Source organism: Sminthopsis crassicaudata, chromosome 4 (genome assembly GCF_048593235.1).
Source record: "Sminthopsis crassicaudata isolate SCR6 chromosome 4, ASM4859323v1, whole genome shotgun sequence".
Classification (NCBI taxonomy): Eukaryota; Metazoa; Chordata; class Mammalia; order Dasyuromorphia; family Dasyuridae; genus Sminthopsis; species Sminthopsis crassicaudata.
Window position 1 is genome coordinate 9,893,559 of NC_133620.1, and position 18,154 is coordinate 9,911,712.

At 42.1% G+C, this 18,154-nt stretch overlaps 1 long non-coding RNA gene across 1 annotated transcript in view; it reads left to right on the forward strand.

The window, feature by feature from the left end:
- The window catches only part of LOC141540494 (uncharacterized), a 40,255-nt gene extending 22,900 nt beyond the window's left edge, over positions 1–17,355 (forward strand). The window contains exon 2 of the long non-coding RNA XR_012481549.1: positions 16,753–17,355. This is a non-coding gene — a long non-coding RNA (uncharacterized LOC141540494). The remainder of the gene's footprint in view (positions 1–16,752) is intronic.
- Positions 17,356–18,154: the final 799 nt, after the last annotated feature.

Here is an 18,154-nt window from a genome sequence, read left to right on the forward strand (position 1 = left end):
TGACCAATCCACAGAGTCAGAATGATTTGGGTTTAAGGCCTGGTCCTTAAGAAAGAAATCTAACCTCTGAACTCTAAGACACCTGGGAAATTTCAGAGATTAAAAGTTTGCATTTCTCTGGGCATTGCACCCACAGATGCAATAGATAGGATACACTAAGTGAGATATCCTGTGGGGACTGAGAGAAAGGAGGGGAAAGGAGAAAGGGAAAGGAGAGGAAGGGGAGGGTCACAGAGATAAAGAGCAGGTCAAATTATCTCTACAGCCAGAGACAGGGTTTCCATTTAGATAGAGAAGGCTCAGTATGCCAGTTTAACTTCACTTCCATATAAATAGGATTATCGTCGTTTTTATTTCTTCTCTTAGAAACAATGGGGTAGAGTAGATTGAACGACAAAATTGGACTTAGTTAATATTAATTATTATTATTGTTATTAATTTATTCATTCCTTGAATCATTGCAGGTAGGGGGTTGTATAAAAACCAGATAGCAAAGCCTTGGAATTGTATGTAAAGTGCTTTGTAAGTCGTAAACATTAATGAATGCTGGCTATTATTATCTTGAGACTGCTTATTATTTTATCATTATATTGATAAGAATATCATCATAATATCAGTATAATATAATCAATACAAATATAATATTTATATAATATATAACAGGTATATTTTTGTTATTTTATTTTAATAAAATTATTTTTATTCTTACTATCCCTGCTTATTAACTATTGGGAAGGAACAGATTGGAGCTAGAGAAAATCAGTCACTGGAGAATATGATCAAAGGATATTAGATGAGGGTGGGAAAGGACATTATTCTGCCCTTATGGAGAGGCCCAGAGGGGAGGTCGGCGCCAGAGATGCTCTCCCTCCAAGATCCACGCTCATACCCGGGGGGCCTCCAGCCTGGTGAGGGGATCATGGCTCTGGATCTGAAAAGGGTTTGGGTCATCTGATCCAATCTCCTCAGTACCAGGAAGGAGGAAAAGGAAACTCAAGAGTGTTCATTGGTCATTGATCAAAGACTCAATCCTGAGGCACCTCAGAGAACACCAGGTCCTGATGCTGGGCCCGGACCGTAGATCCCCCCGGGAGGACCTTCGTGCTATTGGATGCCAGGCCAAAGCCTTTGACCTTTAACTGAGACAGACAGAATTGTCTCTTCCCCCCAACTTCTCTTCTCCATTCTGCCATTTCTACTTTCCTCCCTGTGACCCAAGTCCTGAAGGTGATTCATCCCTGTCTCCTCACCCACACTCATCCCACGCAGTCAATCCTTTGCCAAATCTGCTCTTTTCTAGCTTCAAAGCCTGGAATCTTAAGAAATGCTGGTGGTTATTATTCTGAGACCTTCCCTTCACTTTACAAAGGAGAAAGCAAGGGCCAGAAAGGAAAACGAATGGCCACAGACATTCAGCAGGAATGAATGGAGCCCAAACAACGCGCTGAGCACTGTGCTCCAGCATACTACATTCGTGTTTATTAAGCACCTACTATGTGCCCAGAACTATACACTCACAGTGATCTGGCTATAAAACAACCAAACAAAAACAAGCCCGTGTTCTCTTGTAGTCAAGGGGCAATTAGATCTCCTAGCGATTGTTAACTTTTTTGATTCTCACCAAATTCCATTTTGCATTCTATCTCCTTACCCCTACAGTGTGAGCTCCTTGAAAGAAAGGAACAATTATTTATAGACTCCCTTGGAGTCTAGCACACATTCTTGCACACAGTAGGCGATTTATCATATTTATTGCCTTCATCTATGAATGAAAAATGAATAAAGCATTCCCTGTTCTTCTGGCATATTGGAATGAGAAATGGAGATGGAGGCTTCAGGATGTGAGTTTAAGTTGCTGCTTTTCCACTTAATCAGGAGGGAAGGATCTTCCTGATCCAGTCACTCCCCTTATTTGGGGGTTCACTCCCCAGTAAAGTGTCTCGCTGACATTCCGGGTCCCGTGTGGCTTTATGATCCCATGTAACGCCCCAGAGCCCTCCCTGAGACATGAACACTACCCTCACACTCACCAGCTGGCTGCCTGCCAAGCCAAGGGGCAGGAATCTGGACCCCGGCACTCCATGAAACCCTCCATTATCCCAAGAACGAGGCGTGCTGCAGTCCGAGACGTGACAGCTCCAGGGAGAGCCCCACCTCATCTCCTGCTGCAGGTACAGCCCGCTCAGTACAGGAAGTCCCGGGGGAGGTGGCTGCCTTTGCCCGGGGGGCAGCCCCCCTTGGCAGGCCAGAGCTGACAGACAGGCCCTAGGAGTGGTTTATTGAACATACCAAGAGACAGGGCTGGAAGCCTGAGAGGAGGAGGAAGGACCCAGGGAACAGGGCACACAGTTCCCCTCAGTCTGAGTTAAAGCATGACCCTTCCCACAAACCCAATGAGGAGACAGGGGAGTTGTAGGAAAAATCTTACAAATGCTGCTTTAGCAGAAGGCACCATTTTTTTTTTTTTTTTGGTTCTAGGTGGCTATGGAAATGAGTCTGTTACATGGAGCAGGGCACTCTGGGAGAAGTTAACCTGCCTTTTTATCATTCCTCAAAGCAGGGTCAGAACACAGAACTTGAGAATTTTAAAGGGTCTCATACGGGAATGAGCGTAACTCCCCACCCTGACACACCACACAAATGGTTGTCCAGTCTCTGCTTGATTTGGGCATTGAGGAAATAATCAATGAAGGCAGACTGCCTTCTGCCAAGGTCCCCGGGGAAATGAGCTAATTAACGTGGGCAGGATGGCAGCACGACTTCTGCCAACTCCATTTAGCAGCAAAATAGTCTGGAGTTGGGGAGAGGATAAGGGGATTCCGGGCTAGAACTTCACAGACTATCCTCCTGGTCCCATGGTCTCCCTCTCTGCTTGCCTGGTTTCTCCAAAACTCCCATGTTGGCTCAAGCAAACAGTATCTCCATCACTTTTTATTTATAGGACAATCCTTACTTATAGACTCCCTCAGAATTTAGCACAAATTCTTGCACATAGTAGGTCGTTTATTGTGTTTATTGCCTGAATATATGAATGAAAAGTGAATAAAGCATTCCCTGTTCTTCTGGCCTATTGGAATGAAAGATGGAGATGGATCCCCCTCTCAGCTCTCTTGAGAGTATAAGTAAGCTCCTTAGAGGAAGGAGCTGTCTTTCTGTCTGCTTGTATCTATATTCCTAGCCTTGGCACACAGTAAGTACTTAATAAATGAGTTGACTCGGTAGAATCACGAAATTGGATTTGGAAGGGGCCTCAAGGTCCATGCAAAAATGGAATTCCTCCTCTGATGAATGAAAATGGACTTGGCCAGGGTCATAGATAGGGCCAGCTCTATCCAGGAAGACATCTACCTGCCTGCCTGTTAAATAAGAATAAAAAACAAATACAGGGGAGCCTTGGAAGGTCAAACAGAATCATTCTAATGCTGCCCTTGTTTGAAAGCTCATCAGTCTAGATTGGAATGGACCCCAAAGGACATCTAGCCTTACATGCTCATTTTACAGACAGAGAAACTGAGACTCAGAGGCTTAAGTGACATGCCCTTGGCCACAGCTAGGAAGTCCTGGAGATGGAATTCTACTCAGGTTTATAACGGCAGCAAGTCCCTTTCACTTATTTATTATCATCTCACAAACAGCTGATGCTCCCTTTTGTAGATCTGTACTCCAGTCAGCAGGCTGCTTGAAAATGAGAGATGAGTTTGTTTGGGTCTTTGTGCCAGGAGCAAGGGACAGGCTGGATTGTACTATCATGTGTCCTGACCCTTTCCCTAGCCTCCCCCGGAGAGGCTGAAGAGTCAGCTTCTGCTGTCACAAGTCGAGAAGAACAAGGTGTATTTGACAGCAAGATTTCCTTTCTCATTGCACTTCAGAACATCCTGACCTCCCTGAAGAACCAGTCAGTGATTTGAAGCTAAAACAAGCCTTATTTGGTCCCGGTGATTCCAGCCCACGCTCCAATCCCACAATATTTTCTGACCGGTACAGAAGGAAACACATCATTTAGAACATCAATAGTGACTGAATCATAGAATCTCAGAATTGAAATCAATCAATTCCCCAAACATTTATGAAGTGGTTTTTTTTATATAGCAGGGATTTAACCCTGGGGATACAGAGAAAGAAGGAAATAATCTCTCCTTCAAATAGCTCCATTCTGAAGAGGGAAACAACAAGAAGAAAGAGAAAGAAAGAGACAGAGAGATGGAGAGAGGGAGAGAGAGAAAGGGAGAAAGGGAAGAAAGAGAGAGAGAAAGGGAGAAAGGGAAGAGAGAGAGAGAGGAAGAGAGAGAAAGAGAGAGAGGAGAGAGAGAGAGAAAGGGAGAAAGGGAAGAAAGAGAGAGAGAGAGAGAAAGGGAGAAAGGGAAGAGAGAGAGAGAGAGAAAGGGAGAAAGGGAAGAGAGAGAGAAAGAGAGAGAAAGAGAGAGAGAAAGGGAGAAAGGGAAGAGAGAGAGAAAGAGAGAGAGGAGACAGAGAGAGAGAGAGAGAGAGAGAGAGAGAGAGAGAGAGAGAGAGAGAGAGAGAGAGAAAGGGAGAAAGGGAAGAAAGAGAGAGAGAGAGAAAGGGAGAAAGGGAAAAAAGAGAGAGAGAGAGAAAGGGAAGAGAGAGAGAGAAAGGGAGAAAGGGAAGAGAGAGAGAGAAAGAGAGAGAGAGAAAGGGAAGAGAGAGAGAGAAAGGGAGAAAGGGAAGAGAGAGAGAAAGAGAGAGAAAGAGAGAGAGGGGAGAGAGAGAGAGAGAGAGAGAGAGAGAGAGAGAGAGAGAGAGAGAGAGAGAGAGAGAGAGAAAGGGAGAAAGGGAAGAAAGAGAGAGAGAGAAAGGGAGAAAGGGAAGAAAGAGAGAGAGAGAAAGGGAGAAAGGGAAGAGAGAGAGAGAAAGGGAGAAAGGGAAGAGAGAGAGAGAGAGAGAGAGAAAGAGAGAGAGGGGAGAGAGAGAGAGAGAGAGAGAGAGAGAGAGAGAGAGAGAGAGAGAGAGAGAGAGAGAGAGAGAGAAAGGGAGAAAGGGAAGAAAGAGAGAGAGAGAAAGGGAGAAAGGGGAAAAAGAGAGAGAGAGAAAGGGAGAAAGAGAAGAGAGAGAAAGAGAGAGAGAGGGAGAGAGGGAGGGAGGAAATAGATGATGGATGGATGAATGGATAGATAGTCAGATGGAGATATACATATACATAGATGAATGATTTATTGATAAATGATAGATAATAGAAAGATGATAGCTAGATGATCAATTGATAGGTAAATGACATAATAGAGATAGAGATAGAGATGGATGATTTTTAGATCAATGATAGATGATAGAACATTTGTTATGTATTTATCATATGTCAGGCAATGGACTATAATTATACTCAATGTAATTTTTGTATAATATATATATATACAGATACACATATGTAATATATAAATACATACAATATAAAAAAATAAATTGAATATATACAAAGACATACAAAGCAATTAAGTACGAGGTGGCTGGGAGAGGAGGATGCCAGCATTCTTATGAAAGGCTTCATGAGGAAGATGCTGCTTGAGCTGCATCTCAGAGGCAGAAGGGAGAAGTCACTTCGGGCATGGTGGGGAGGGGATGGCCAAAGGAAAGGCACAGAGATGGAATAAAGACTGTGTGCAGCAGAGCAAGGATGGTTTGACTGTACTGGAGTATGTGGGGGGTGAATATTCCTGGAGGCTTGAAAGGTAGACTGAAGCCAGACAGAAAAGCCTATTTGTGGTTCTAGAGGCATTCGAGAACCCCCAGAATTCACTGAGTAGGGGAGTCTTATGATCAGATCTACTCTCAAGGAAAATCACTTTGCACTATTGTGTAGGCTGGACTAGAGTAGGGAGAAAATGGAAGCAATGAGACTAATTAAGAATCTGTTGCAATAATTTCCAGGAGTGTTGATGAGAGCCTGATTTAAGGTGGCAGCTGTGGATGCACATAAGGGATCATATGTAAGAAATGTGGTAAAGGGAGATGTGGTAAGCTTTGGCACCCAAAGGGATATGTGGGGTGAAAGATCACGGGAGTACAAGATAATAGCCTAGAAAGACTGGCCGAATGGTGGGGTCCCCCATAGTAGGAGGGAAGTTTGAAGGGGAAGAATGATGAGTTTGCTTTTGGAAATATTCACTTTAAGATGACTCTGGCACATCCATTCTGAAATATCCAATAGACAATTGGTGAGAGGGGACTAAAACAGAAGGGGAGAGACTGGCTGGATCTCCATATCTGAGAATATCTGCATGCATCACAGGAGCTAATGAGGGTACCGAGAGTGCAGAAAAGAAAAAAAGGAAAAAGGAGGTCAGAAGTGGGGGGAACACCTGCAGCTATGGGGATCGATATGAATAATGAGTTAACAGAAGAATCCAGGAAGGATGAATCAGACAGGAAGAAGATCCAAGAGGGAAAAGTCTCATAAAAACCCCAGAGAGGAGCCTATCCAAGAAGAACACATTCTGAGCAATGATGTCACATGCAGCCGGGAGGTCTCGAAGGATTCAGTAGTAGGTCTAAGGAAAGACCATTAGGTTGGGAAATGAAAACTCTGATAACTTTCAAGGGTGTTTCTGTTGAAAGATGAGATCTGAAGACAGATGGAGTGAGCACAAGGGCTAAAAGTGGAGGCAATGAAGGGAGTTTTCTTTTTCAGGGTGTTTGGCTGAGGGGACATATCAAGCAAGGGCTTGAGAGGATGGTAGACTATAGCAAAAGTTATATATTATATAGGTGGGGAAAGATTCTAGGTTTGGGCAGAGGGATGATTGTGGTTACAGTCTACAGGAGAGTATGGGATTAAGTGTGCTATGGAGGATAGTCATTAGCCAAGATCTCCTTGTCAGATATTGGAGAAGAGAATGGAAAAAGCTGTCAAGATTTGAGATGTGAGATAAGAAGAAGAAAGACTCCTGGTGAATGATCTCAGTTCTCAAGAAAGTAAAGTCCTCAGCTAAGAGTGAGGTGGAAGAATAGTCTGGGGGGCCTGGAGGAGGGAAGAAAGGTTTGGAATCGTTCTTGTGGTGAGAAAGGGAATCATTTAGGGAGGAATAAAGGGATTGTATTAGCTAACTAGGCCAGCTCCTACCTGAACAACAATCTCCCTTCCAACATATCCAATGGGCAGCCGTCCAGACTTTTCTTAAAGATCACTAGGGAGCCACTTGAAGACTTTGCCAGAAAACCACAGAGGCAGTCAACACAGAATTTCATAGTTATGAAATTTCTCTTCACATCCCAGATAAATCTGCCTCTTTTCAATTTGCAGAAGCAACATGGCGGAGTGAATAGCTGAGCTTGGAGTCAGGAAAACTTGAGTTTAAATCTTACTTCAGACACTTTCCCTCTCACAGCCTTAGTTTCCTCCTCTGGAAAATCTCCTTTATAATAGCATCTACCTCCCTGGATCAAATTAAATAATATTGATTAATTGGTTGGGGAATCAAGTGTTTTATAATACTTAAAACCTACATAACAGTTAATCATTATCCTTATTATTAATGTTGTTGTTATTGTTATTGCCATGGCACTGCCCTCTGGGGGCAAACAAAACAGATCCGATCCCTCTTCCACATGATAATCCCTAGAATCCTTGATAAATTTTCACCTTTTCTGCAGACTAAACTTGCCCAGTTCTTTAGAATAGCCTCCAATCCTACTTTTTTTCTGAGAACTCTCTCAGTGGTCTTCCTAAGATGAGGCAGCTGGAAGTGAACACTAGCTGCAACCATCATGGCACCTTGTAGCAGACCCACCCCTTTCCTAGTCCCAGACACTCTACCTCTGTAAAAATAGAGTGATAACACTTTAAGATTTAAGGCTTCTAGTTAATGTGGCAATAGGAGGAACTGATGGATGGAACAGAGACAAAGGCAATTGAAAATAATACAACATTGTCTGATAAACCTGAAGATCTCTGCTCCCAAGATAAGGTCTCATCATTCAGCTGAAATTCTTTGATAATTGGAAATCAATTGACAAAAATTACATCACAGGGCTATGGATTTTGAGCTGGACAAGATGGTAGCTACTACACACCATGATTTTACAGATGTGGGAACAAAGGTTTAGAATCTTAGATTGCTATCTCACACAATAAGCTCCAAATGGTCGCGTGACTTTCATTTTAAAGGTCACATCATAAATAAAGGAGTTAGGAAGGTGATATCTTTCACAAATATGGATGGAGAGGGGAAGGGAATGAACATTTATATAGCACCTATTATGTGGCAGTCACGGTGCTAAGCACTTTAGGAATATCTTACAACCCATCAATAATTTCTTATCAGACAAAAAGAGAGCATCATGGGAAATAAATGTTTGAACAACCAAAATTGAAAACTTAAAAACAAAAAACAATGCAATTAAAATTAGGTGGAAGAAACTGTTAATGGAGAGGAAAATCTTTGCCACAAATTTTTCTGATAAAAATTTGATATCCAAGATTATATATAGTATATATTATATATAATCTTGGATATCAAATTTTTATCAGAAAAATTTGTGGCAAAGATTTATATATATATATATATATATATATATATATATATATATATATATATATATATATATATATAATGTGTGTATATGTGTATATATATATATATATATAATGTGTGTATATGTGTATATATATATATATATATATATATAATGTGTGTATATGTGTATATATATATATATATAATGTGTGTATATGTGTGTATATATATATATATATATATATAGTGTCCCAAAAGTATTAGTGCCATTTAAAACAATTTGAGTTTTGACTAAGACTAGTGAGCTGCCCTGTATTAGGAAACTGACCCAAATATAAGAGAACAAAAACCATTCTCCACCTGATAAATGGTCAAATAATATAAATTAGCAGTTATTATCAGGAAATATAAATCACCTAGCACATGAAAGAAACGTGCCTCGTGGCTGTAATGTACCCCCTTGTTTCTTTTATGTCTATATTTGTTCATTTGTTTCTAAGTTCGCTCAGGTACCTCCTCCTACGTGAGACCCTCCATTCGCTGCTGTCTTCTGTTGTAATTACTTTGTGTGTCTGCATGTGAGTACGTGCACGCAAACATATGCACATATCTATACACACTTATAGAGATATGGATAGAGAAACCAGTAAAGAGATCTAGATCTAGACTCTATGTTCACTTCTATATTCACACACTGTCTCTTCTGTTGGAAGACTTGTATCCTCAGCCCTCAGGACATTGGCTGGCAAGGAGCCAAGGCGTGATAAATTAGTTGGGAAAACCCAACCCCTGAAACTTTCACCTGGCCCCTCATCTAAGAGAGACACACAAAGGAAGAGCCAGTTAGAGCTTCAGGAGGACACCTGTTACTTGTAGGCAATGGGAAAGCTCAGCTTCTTTCATCTTCCAGAGGTTGAGAAGGGAAGGAAAAAAAAAAACATTTCCTCAGGGAACTCAGCTGAGCTCAGCAGCTGCTTCTGGGAGGGAGTCTTCACCCATTTGGGTATCCTCTCATGTCCCAGCTAGAAAGAAGAGGGGGAAGGAGGTCCCCACTGTCAGTCACATCACCCCACTGGTCCAGTTCCCAGATACGCCTGATGAAGCAGCTGTCAGACAGAAATGGGTCACTTGGGGGGAGGAGCTGAGGCAAGAACCAGATCCCAGGGACTGAAAGGGAATTACAAACACCAGCGGATTTCTGGGGAAACTCAGGGGAGGGTTGGGGTGGAAGGCAGAACTGAAGTTGATGCTTCATGAGCAAACTGGAGGTGACCTGAATTCAAAAGCATTAATCACCTAACAACACAAGTGACTGAAAATAATAATAATAATAATAATAATAATAATAATAATAATAATAATAATAATAATAATAATAATAATAATAAGGGATAGGGACAACTGACTGACATTTGTATGGTCATGTACAATGACCAATAGCATATATAATCATATAACTGTATACCTTATAGCAAACCTTGAGATTATGCTCATTAATCCATATTTATTAGTTATTCTGATCCTTGTAGAGACCTTGGCAGGTACAGGCTGTTTTAATCCACATTTTATAGGCAAGGAAACCAAGGCAGATAAAAAGACACACAGCTATTAAGTGTTTGAGGCCAGAGATGAAGAGCTCCTCAGCTGTATACACACAGCGCTTTAGAAACTCTGTAGTGTTTTATACATGTAATTGGGAGCAATGAGGGGAGTCCCCTAATGGACTGCCTGGGGTCCTCATTGGATTCTCACAATATCCCCGTAGGTAAGTGCTGCATATATTGTTACCCCCATTTTACAGATGAGAAAGTGAGACTGAGAGAGCTTCTGTGGCTTGTTAGTGGTTAGCCAATGTGCAAAAGTTTATTTATTTATTTAGTAATATTTTCTTTTTCCAAATACATGAAAAAAAATACAAGATAATTTTCTAAGAAAAGATACTAATACCTAGAATGAGAGAGGGAGGATAGGGAAGAGAGACACATGGACATAGAAAGAGGCAGAGATGAAGACAGACAAATAGAGACAGAAAGAGAAAAACAGAGACACACACAGAGACAGAGACTCACAGAGATAAAAGGAGAAAGTCAGAGAGACCCACAGAAAAAGAGACAAAGAGACCCAGACATAGAGAGACAAGCACATGGAGAAAGACAGCCACACAGATACACAGTGCCCCCCCAACATAGAGACAGAAAATGAATGCGTATACTTCAGTCTTTTGACAAGCAGCCATTGGCAGCCTTGCCCTTCCAAGGACCCCCGGAAATGGCCTGGTTTTATGTCAAATCAGAGTAAATGTTGAATTGAATTGAATTTCTGCCTTCACATGCTCTCCGCTGAAGTCAGCCTGGACTCCTAACTACTCCCTTGACATGCTCTCTCACATTTGTACAGGTAGACTCCACATGGTCTATGTTCCTTTACATTCACTTTTCAGTACTTTTCTCTTCCATCAAGACTGTTCAGGGACCTCCTCGTTCATGAAGCCTTTCCTGGACCCCTAGATCAAAGTGTTCTCTTCCTCTTAAAGCCGCCCCTGAGCATTTTATCTGGATCTCTCATTTTTCCCCACTGAGCCCTATCTTTATTATACTGACTCATCTATTTCATTTTCCATCTCTCTACACCCTCAGCAGAATATGGGCTGCTGGAGAGCAGGGAGCATCCCCAGGAAATTATTTGACAGATCTAGAAAAAAATAATAACAAAGTTCATCTGGAAGAACAAAATGTCAAGAATTTCAAGGGAATTAATGAAAAAAAAATACCATTGAAGGTGGCCTAGCTGTGCCAGACCTAACACTATATTACAAAGCCACAGTCATCAAAACCGTTTGGTACTGGCTAAGAAATAACTGGTAAATCAGAGGAATAGGTTAGGTTCACAAGAAAAAATAGTCAATGATTACAGTAATCTAGCCTTTGACAAATCCAAAGACCCCAGCTTTTGGCGTAAGAATTCACTACTTCATAAATCCCCTGCAGCCTCTCCTATGCATTTCACCACCTGCACAGCCTTTTGTGGATTTCACTCCTGCAGCCTCTCCTGTGGATTTCACCCCTGCAGCCTATGCAGTGAATTTCACCCCTGCAGCCTATGCAGTGAATTTCACCCCTGCAGCCTATGCAGTGAATTTCACCCCTGCAGCCTATGCAGTGAATTTCACCCCTGCAGCCTATGCAGTGAATTTCACCCCTGCAGCCTATGCAGTGAATTTCACCCCTGCAGCCTATGCAGTGAATTTCATCCTTGTAGCCTATGCAGTGAATTTCACCCTTGCAGCCTATGCAGTGAATTTCACCCCTGCAGCCTATGCAGTGAATTTCACCCCTGCAGCCTATGCAGTGAATTTCACCCCTGCAGCCTATGCAGTGAATTTCACCCCTGCAGCCTATGCAGTGAATTTCACCCTTGCAGCCTATGCAGTGAATTTCACCCTTGCAGCCTATGCAGTGAATTTCATCCTTGCAGCCTATGCAGTGAATTTCACCCTTGCAGCCTATGCAGTGAATTTCACCCCTGCAGCCTATGCAGTGAATTTCATCCTTGCAGCCTATGCAGTGAATTTCACCCCTGCAGCCTATGCAGTGAATTTCACCCTTGCAGCCTATGCAGTGAATTTCATCCTTGCAGCCTATGCAGTGAATTTCACCCTTGCAGCCTATGCAGTGAATTTCATCCTTGCAGCCTATGCAGTGAATTTCACCCCTGCAGCCTCTTCTGGATTTCACTCCTGTAGCCTTTCTTGTGAATTTCACCCGCAGTCTGTCTAAAAATGCCCCTTTCTCTCCTCTGACATTGCCATCCTTTTGGTGAAAAAGCTCACCTCTGGACTATAGTAATATCCTGCTGTTGGGTCGGCCTGCCTCTAGACTCTCCCTGCTCCAGTGCATCCTCCATTCAGCCGCCAAAGTGATTCTTAAAGCCCCAGTTTAACCATGTCAACTCCTTATTTAACCAACTCCAATGGTTCCCTGTTATGTCTAGGATCAAATATAATATCCTCTGCCATTCAAAGCTTTTTATCACCTGGCCCCTTCCTAACTTTTCAGTCTTATTATACCTTAGACTCCTCTACCTTCTCTTCTGTCCAACAACACTGGCTTCTCTGCTGTTCTTCACACACAAGACTCCTGACTTTCTGGAACCAGCATTTTCATTGGCTGTCCCCATGTTGGGACTTTTCTCCCTTCTCATCTCTTCTTTCTCTTGACTTTCCTTTCTTCACATTTCAATTAAACCCTACCCCTTCCAAAAGCTTCCCCCATTCTCCTTAATGCTAATGTCTTTCTTTTGTTAATGATCTCTAATTTACATGTATATGGACACACACAGAGTTTGTATATAATTATAGTTATCTGAATGTTGTCTCTCATTTTAGATTGTGAGCTCTTTGAGAGAGGGGACTGGCACATAGTAGGTGCTTGATAAATATTTGTGGGCTGACTTATGGTCTCTATATCATCCATCATTCCCAGAGTGCTATGGTTTACTTCAGGATTCATTTCCATAGTGGGCTAATATAAGAGTGTGGTTGAAATAATAGAACATAGACTTAAAAAACCTTTACTCCATACAACTGTCCTCAAACTCTCATCCGTAACCTCTCCTCCCTTCTCTCAGCCAAACTCTACTTTTTGCCTCAACAATTATCAGCCTCCTCCTTAATTTCTCTGTCTCTAATCTGTTCCTTCTCTGACCTGTTCTCTACAGAAATGCCAAATGAATATGTTTAAAACACATATTAGGCACTTGTTCCTTTAGAAAGAAGCTTCCTTAGTGCCCAAAGGGCCATGACACAAACTGCATCCCCTTTGACCTAGCAGTCTGTACTGAGCCTGCATCCCAAATAGATCATAAAGGAGAGGAAGAGACCCACATGTGCAAGAATGTTTGTGGCAGCACTCTTTGTAGTGGCCAGAAACTGGGAACTGAGTGGATGCCCATCAGCTGGAGAATGGCTGAATAAGTTATGGTATATGAATGTTATGGAATATTATTGTTTTGTAAGAAATGACCAGCAGGATGATTTCAGAAAGGCCTGGAGAGACTGACATGAACTGATGCTGAGTGAAATGAGCAGAACCAGGAGATCTTTGTACATGGCAACAACAAGAATATACAATGATCAATTCTGATGGACGTGGCTCTCTTCAACAAGGAGGTGATTCAAGTCAGTTCCAATGGTCTTGTGATGAAGAGAGCCATCTGTACCTAGAGAGGACCGTGAATCACAAGATAGCATTTTCATTTTTTTGTTGTTGTTTGTTTGCATTTTGTTTTCTTTCTCATTTTTTCCCTTTTCATCTGATTTTTCTTGTGCAGCATGTCATTTGTGGAAATATGTATAGAAGAATTGCACATGTTTAACATATGTTGGGGTATTTGCCATGGGAGGAAGTGGGAGGGAGGGGAAAAATCAGAACACAATGTTTAGCAGGGGTGAATGTTGAAAATTATCCATGCATATATTTTGAAAATAAAAAGCTTTAATTAAAATTCAAAATAAAGCAAACTTGTATCTAAACAAAAGAAAGAAGCTTCCTCAACTGTTTATTATCTGTCAGAAATATCTGCATTCCTCTTTTTGAATTTTAAGTCCTTCTGACTCTGACTCCAAACTCTTTCCAGACAGATTTCTCGTCGCTCCCCTCGTATACTCTAACGTCTAATCAAACTGATCTGTTTACTGTTTCTTATAACTATTCTCTCATCCTCCACATCTGTAGCTTGGCAAGGACTGTTCCCCTCATTCCTGGAATGTACTCCCTGTCTCCTAAGTGCTACCTCTTAGAATTCCTACTTTTCTTTATCATTCAGCTCAGCTGGAGCTTTCTGCATGAATACAGCCACTTGCTAATCCCTCCCTTCCTCCATAATTTTGATGTTCAGTCATTTCTGTTGTGTGCCACTCTTTGTGACTCTATTTGGGACTTTCTTTTTCACTTGCTTCGCCAGCTCATTTTACAGATAGGAAAACTGGGGCAAACAGAATGAAGTGACTTGTCCAGGATCACACAGCTAATATGTGTCTGAGGCCAGATTTCAACTCAGCTCTTTCTTTCCTCTCTCCACTGTATCACTTAGCTGCCTCATAATTACCCTTTATTTCTTTTCCTTCCATTTTTATGAAACTTTATATCTCCATGTTGTGACTCTTTCTTTTAAAATAATTAATTATTTGCAATATCTTTTTTTTTTTAATTGTGAGTTAAAATTTCTCCTTTCTCTCTCTGTCTCTATCTGTCTTGGTCTCTCTCTCTCTTCCTGCCTCCTTTCTCTGATTATTGAGAAGGCAAGCAATAGGATACCCATCATTATGCATGTAAAGTCATTCAAATTTCCATATGAATCATATTGGGAAAATATAAAAAAGTAATCTGAGGTCTACAGACCACTAAAGAGTCCATGATCTTGAATAGGGAGGGGGGAAAACCCATTCTGTATAATATTTGCCAATATCTGAGGTGTAAATGCTCACACTGAAAATGTAACAATTGCTGGCTAGAGGTGCTGGTTCCAGTGCATTCCCTAATGGGCAGACCGGTCCAGGATTCCAGGTGAAGGCCGTGCTGTCTTCCAACAAGCCTGAGGAATCCGTTGGCAGTGGAATTGGCTCAAGCCATAGGCCTCTTTTATCAGGAGGTTACATTGGATTAGTCATGGGGACTGATCCTGTTCCTTCTTCCTTGGAAGTCAGTGAGACATGGTTTCCACTTGAACAATGTGATAGGACACACTCAACCTTAGGCCATGAATAACGCTTGCCTCTGTTTTCCTGGGAATTCTGGCTGCCCTCAGAGCCAAGCTGGCTCCCTGGAAGCCTTTATCGGAAAGGGGCCATCATAATCATTGCTTCCTACACTCTTCCCCAGAGAATGGCTGTTGGTTTGACCTAATGTCGTCTTGTCTCTGGTTTCTCCTTCTTGGAAGAGAAGGCTCTGAATTTTTTCCATACATTTGCCTTCAGAAGAGCCTCTGAGGTCCAGGGTTCCATTCCTTGACCAGAATCTATTTCCTACATCCAAGTTTATTTCCTTTTTAATTTTTTTTTAAATTTTACTATTATAACTTTTTATTTACAAAACATCTGCCTGGGTAATTTTTCAGCATTGACAAGTACAAAACCTTCTGTTCCAACTTTTCCCCTCTTTCCCCCCACCCTCTTCCCTAGCTGGCAGGTAGACCAATACATGTTAAATATGTTAAAGTATATGTTAAATCCAATATATGTATACATATTTATATAGTTATCTTGTTGCACAGGAAAAATCAGATCTAGAAAGAAGGTAAAAATAACCCTGAGAAGGAAAACAATAATGCAAGCAAAGAACAATAGAAGGAGTGGAAATGCTATGTTGTGGTCCACACTCATTTCCCAGTGTTCTCTCTCTGGGTGTAGATGGCTCTCTTCTTTACTGGACAATAGGAACTGGTTTGGTTCATCTCATTGTTGAAGAAAGCCACGTCTATCAGAATTGATCATCATATAGTCTTTTTAATGCAGTGTACAATGATCTCCTGGTTCTGTTCATTTCTCTCAGCATCAGTTCATATAAGTCTCTCCAGGCCTCTCTGAAATCATCCTGCTGGTCATTTCTTACAGAACAATAATATTCCACACCCAAGTTTACTTCCAAAGGACCAAGTGAACCCGACTTTTGCCAAACTGAGGTTACAAAACGTGGTTAGCCAGGTGGTTCTGGACTTGAGAGTCAGGAGGACCGGATTTCAAATCTTGCTTCAGACACTTACTAGTCAAGCTTAAACTCAAGTCGGATGTGTCAACCCCTTTCCTCCCATTCAATAAATGTCAATGGCTCCCTATTACCTTTAGAATCAATATAAAATCTACTGGTTGGCATTAAAACCCCTTATTAACCCAGTCCCTTCCTGACTTTTCCAGGCCTTTCACACTTTCCCTGCCCTTCCCCCTCATCACACAAACACTAAAATGCCACAATACCAGCCTCCTTCCTGTTCATGGTACAAGCCCCATCTCTAAATGCTGGCCACTTTCCCTGGTCTTTCTCATTTCCTGGAAGAGCCTCATCTCCTGTTCCGTGGCTTCCTTCAAGGTACACACACACACATACACACACACACACTCACACACATTTCTCCCACACAAATATTTATGCAGTTCTCATTTACACCCAATGAATCCTGGGATCCCTTCCTGCTGGGGGCCTGGGAAGCCGACCTCGAAGTTCATTCAATGGTACAGGAACCTAATGAACCCTGACTTGGAACCTGAAGCTGGTGTAACTGTGCTCCCTTGCAGAGAGTAATGACCCTTTTCCTCCGGAGCCTGTGAAGGAGTGGGATGCTTCCAGACCAATTGGCTTGCTGGCTGTAAGAGCAGACTATCTTTAAGACAGGATGCATTGTGACCCGGAATCTAGTATTGAAGGTCAGCACATCCTCAAAGCTCGGAGCAGGAAGGAACCTGAGATACCCCATCTTGTCTAATCCAGATGTGGGCAGAAATCTCTCTACCACATCCTACACAGATGATCATCCAAGCTTTTCCTGAAGCCTTTCATTGATGGGGAGCTCATTACTTTTCATGGCAACCTATTCTAGTTGTGGATAAAGGCAGATAGAATGCAATGAGTCTTTAAGGGGCGGTTGGGTCTGTCTCTCAGCATCACTCTGGGTAAGGAGGAAAGGAGACAGCCCATGGCATTTAGCTCAGTCCCCACAGTGTAAGTATAAGGATGAAGGATAACTTTTATTTCGGACAAACGTTCTCTGGCTCACTCCCTGATAAAGAGGATTCTGGAGCTTCCATTTAGGGCTCAATAGTACACTCATGACCTCTGGGTGAAGCTCTTATGGTAGAAGGAGTCAAAGGAGACCCAAAGCATATATGCACATTATTATATACCCATTATCTATTGTGATTATTTAAGAAGAAGGAGCAGGGGGTCAGAGAGGTTCTGGGATTTACCTGAGATCACAGCACCAAGAAGAGGGAGAGAGCAGGTGAGAACAGGAGCAGATGAGGAGCTCTTCCCGACGGATCCCAACTCGAGCCCTCTTCCTACAGAAAGAACACAAATTTAAAGAGAAAACTCTTGAAATGTGGGTGGAAGCCGGCAGTGAGCATGTCCCTTCTCAGGGATGAGAAAGGATGGTTATAACTATCAGGTGGTGTATTAGTAAGCACTGGTTTTCTGGGTCTTGAACGTTATTCTGCCTTTTTCTCTGCAATGCCAGAGAGTTTGGCTTGTTAGCCATAATAAGATTCATCTTCCTGAGTTTAAATGATCAGATACTTACCAGCTGGGTGACCCTAAAGTCACTTAACTCTCATTGCCTCAGTTTCCTCATTTGTAAAATGGGCTGAAGAAGGAAATGCCAATCCACTCTAGGATTGCCAAAAAAAAAAAAAAAAAAAACAACTCCAAGTGGGTCATGAACAACAAGGCTGTCCACTGGAGCTTTCTCTTCTCCCCTCCTCACATGATAATCACTTCTCATCTCCCAGCCTCTTTGACATTTCCCTCTACTAACTCCTACTTTAGCTCTTTGCCAAGCACCCTGATCCTGTCCTCTCTTGTCCATAAGGCCCATTAGCACCCCATTCTCTCACTTATAGTCAATCTCTCCCTATTCTCTAGCTCCTTTTCTGTGGCCTACAGACGCACTCAAGTCCCCCTTATCCAAAAATAAACAAAAAC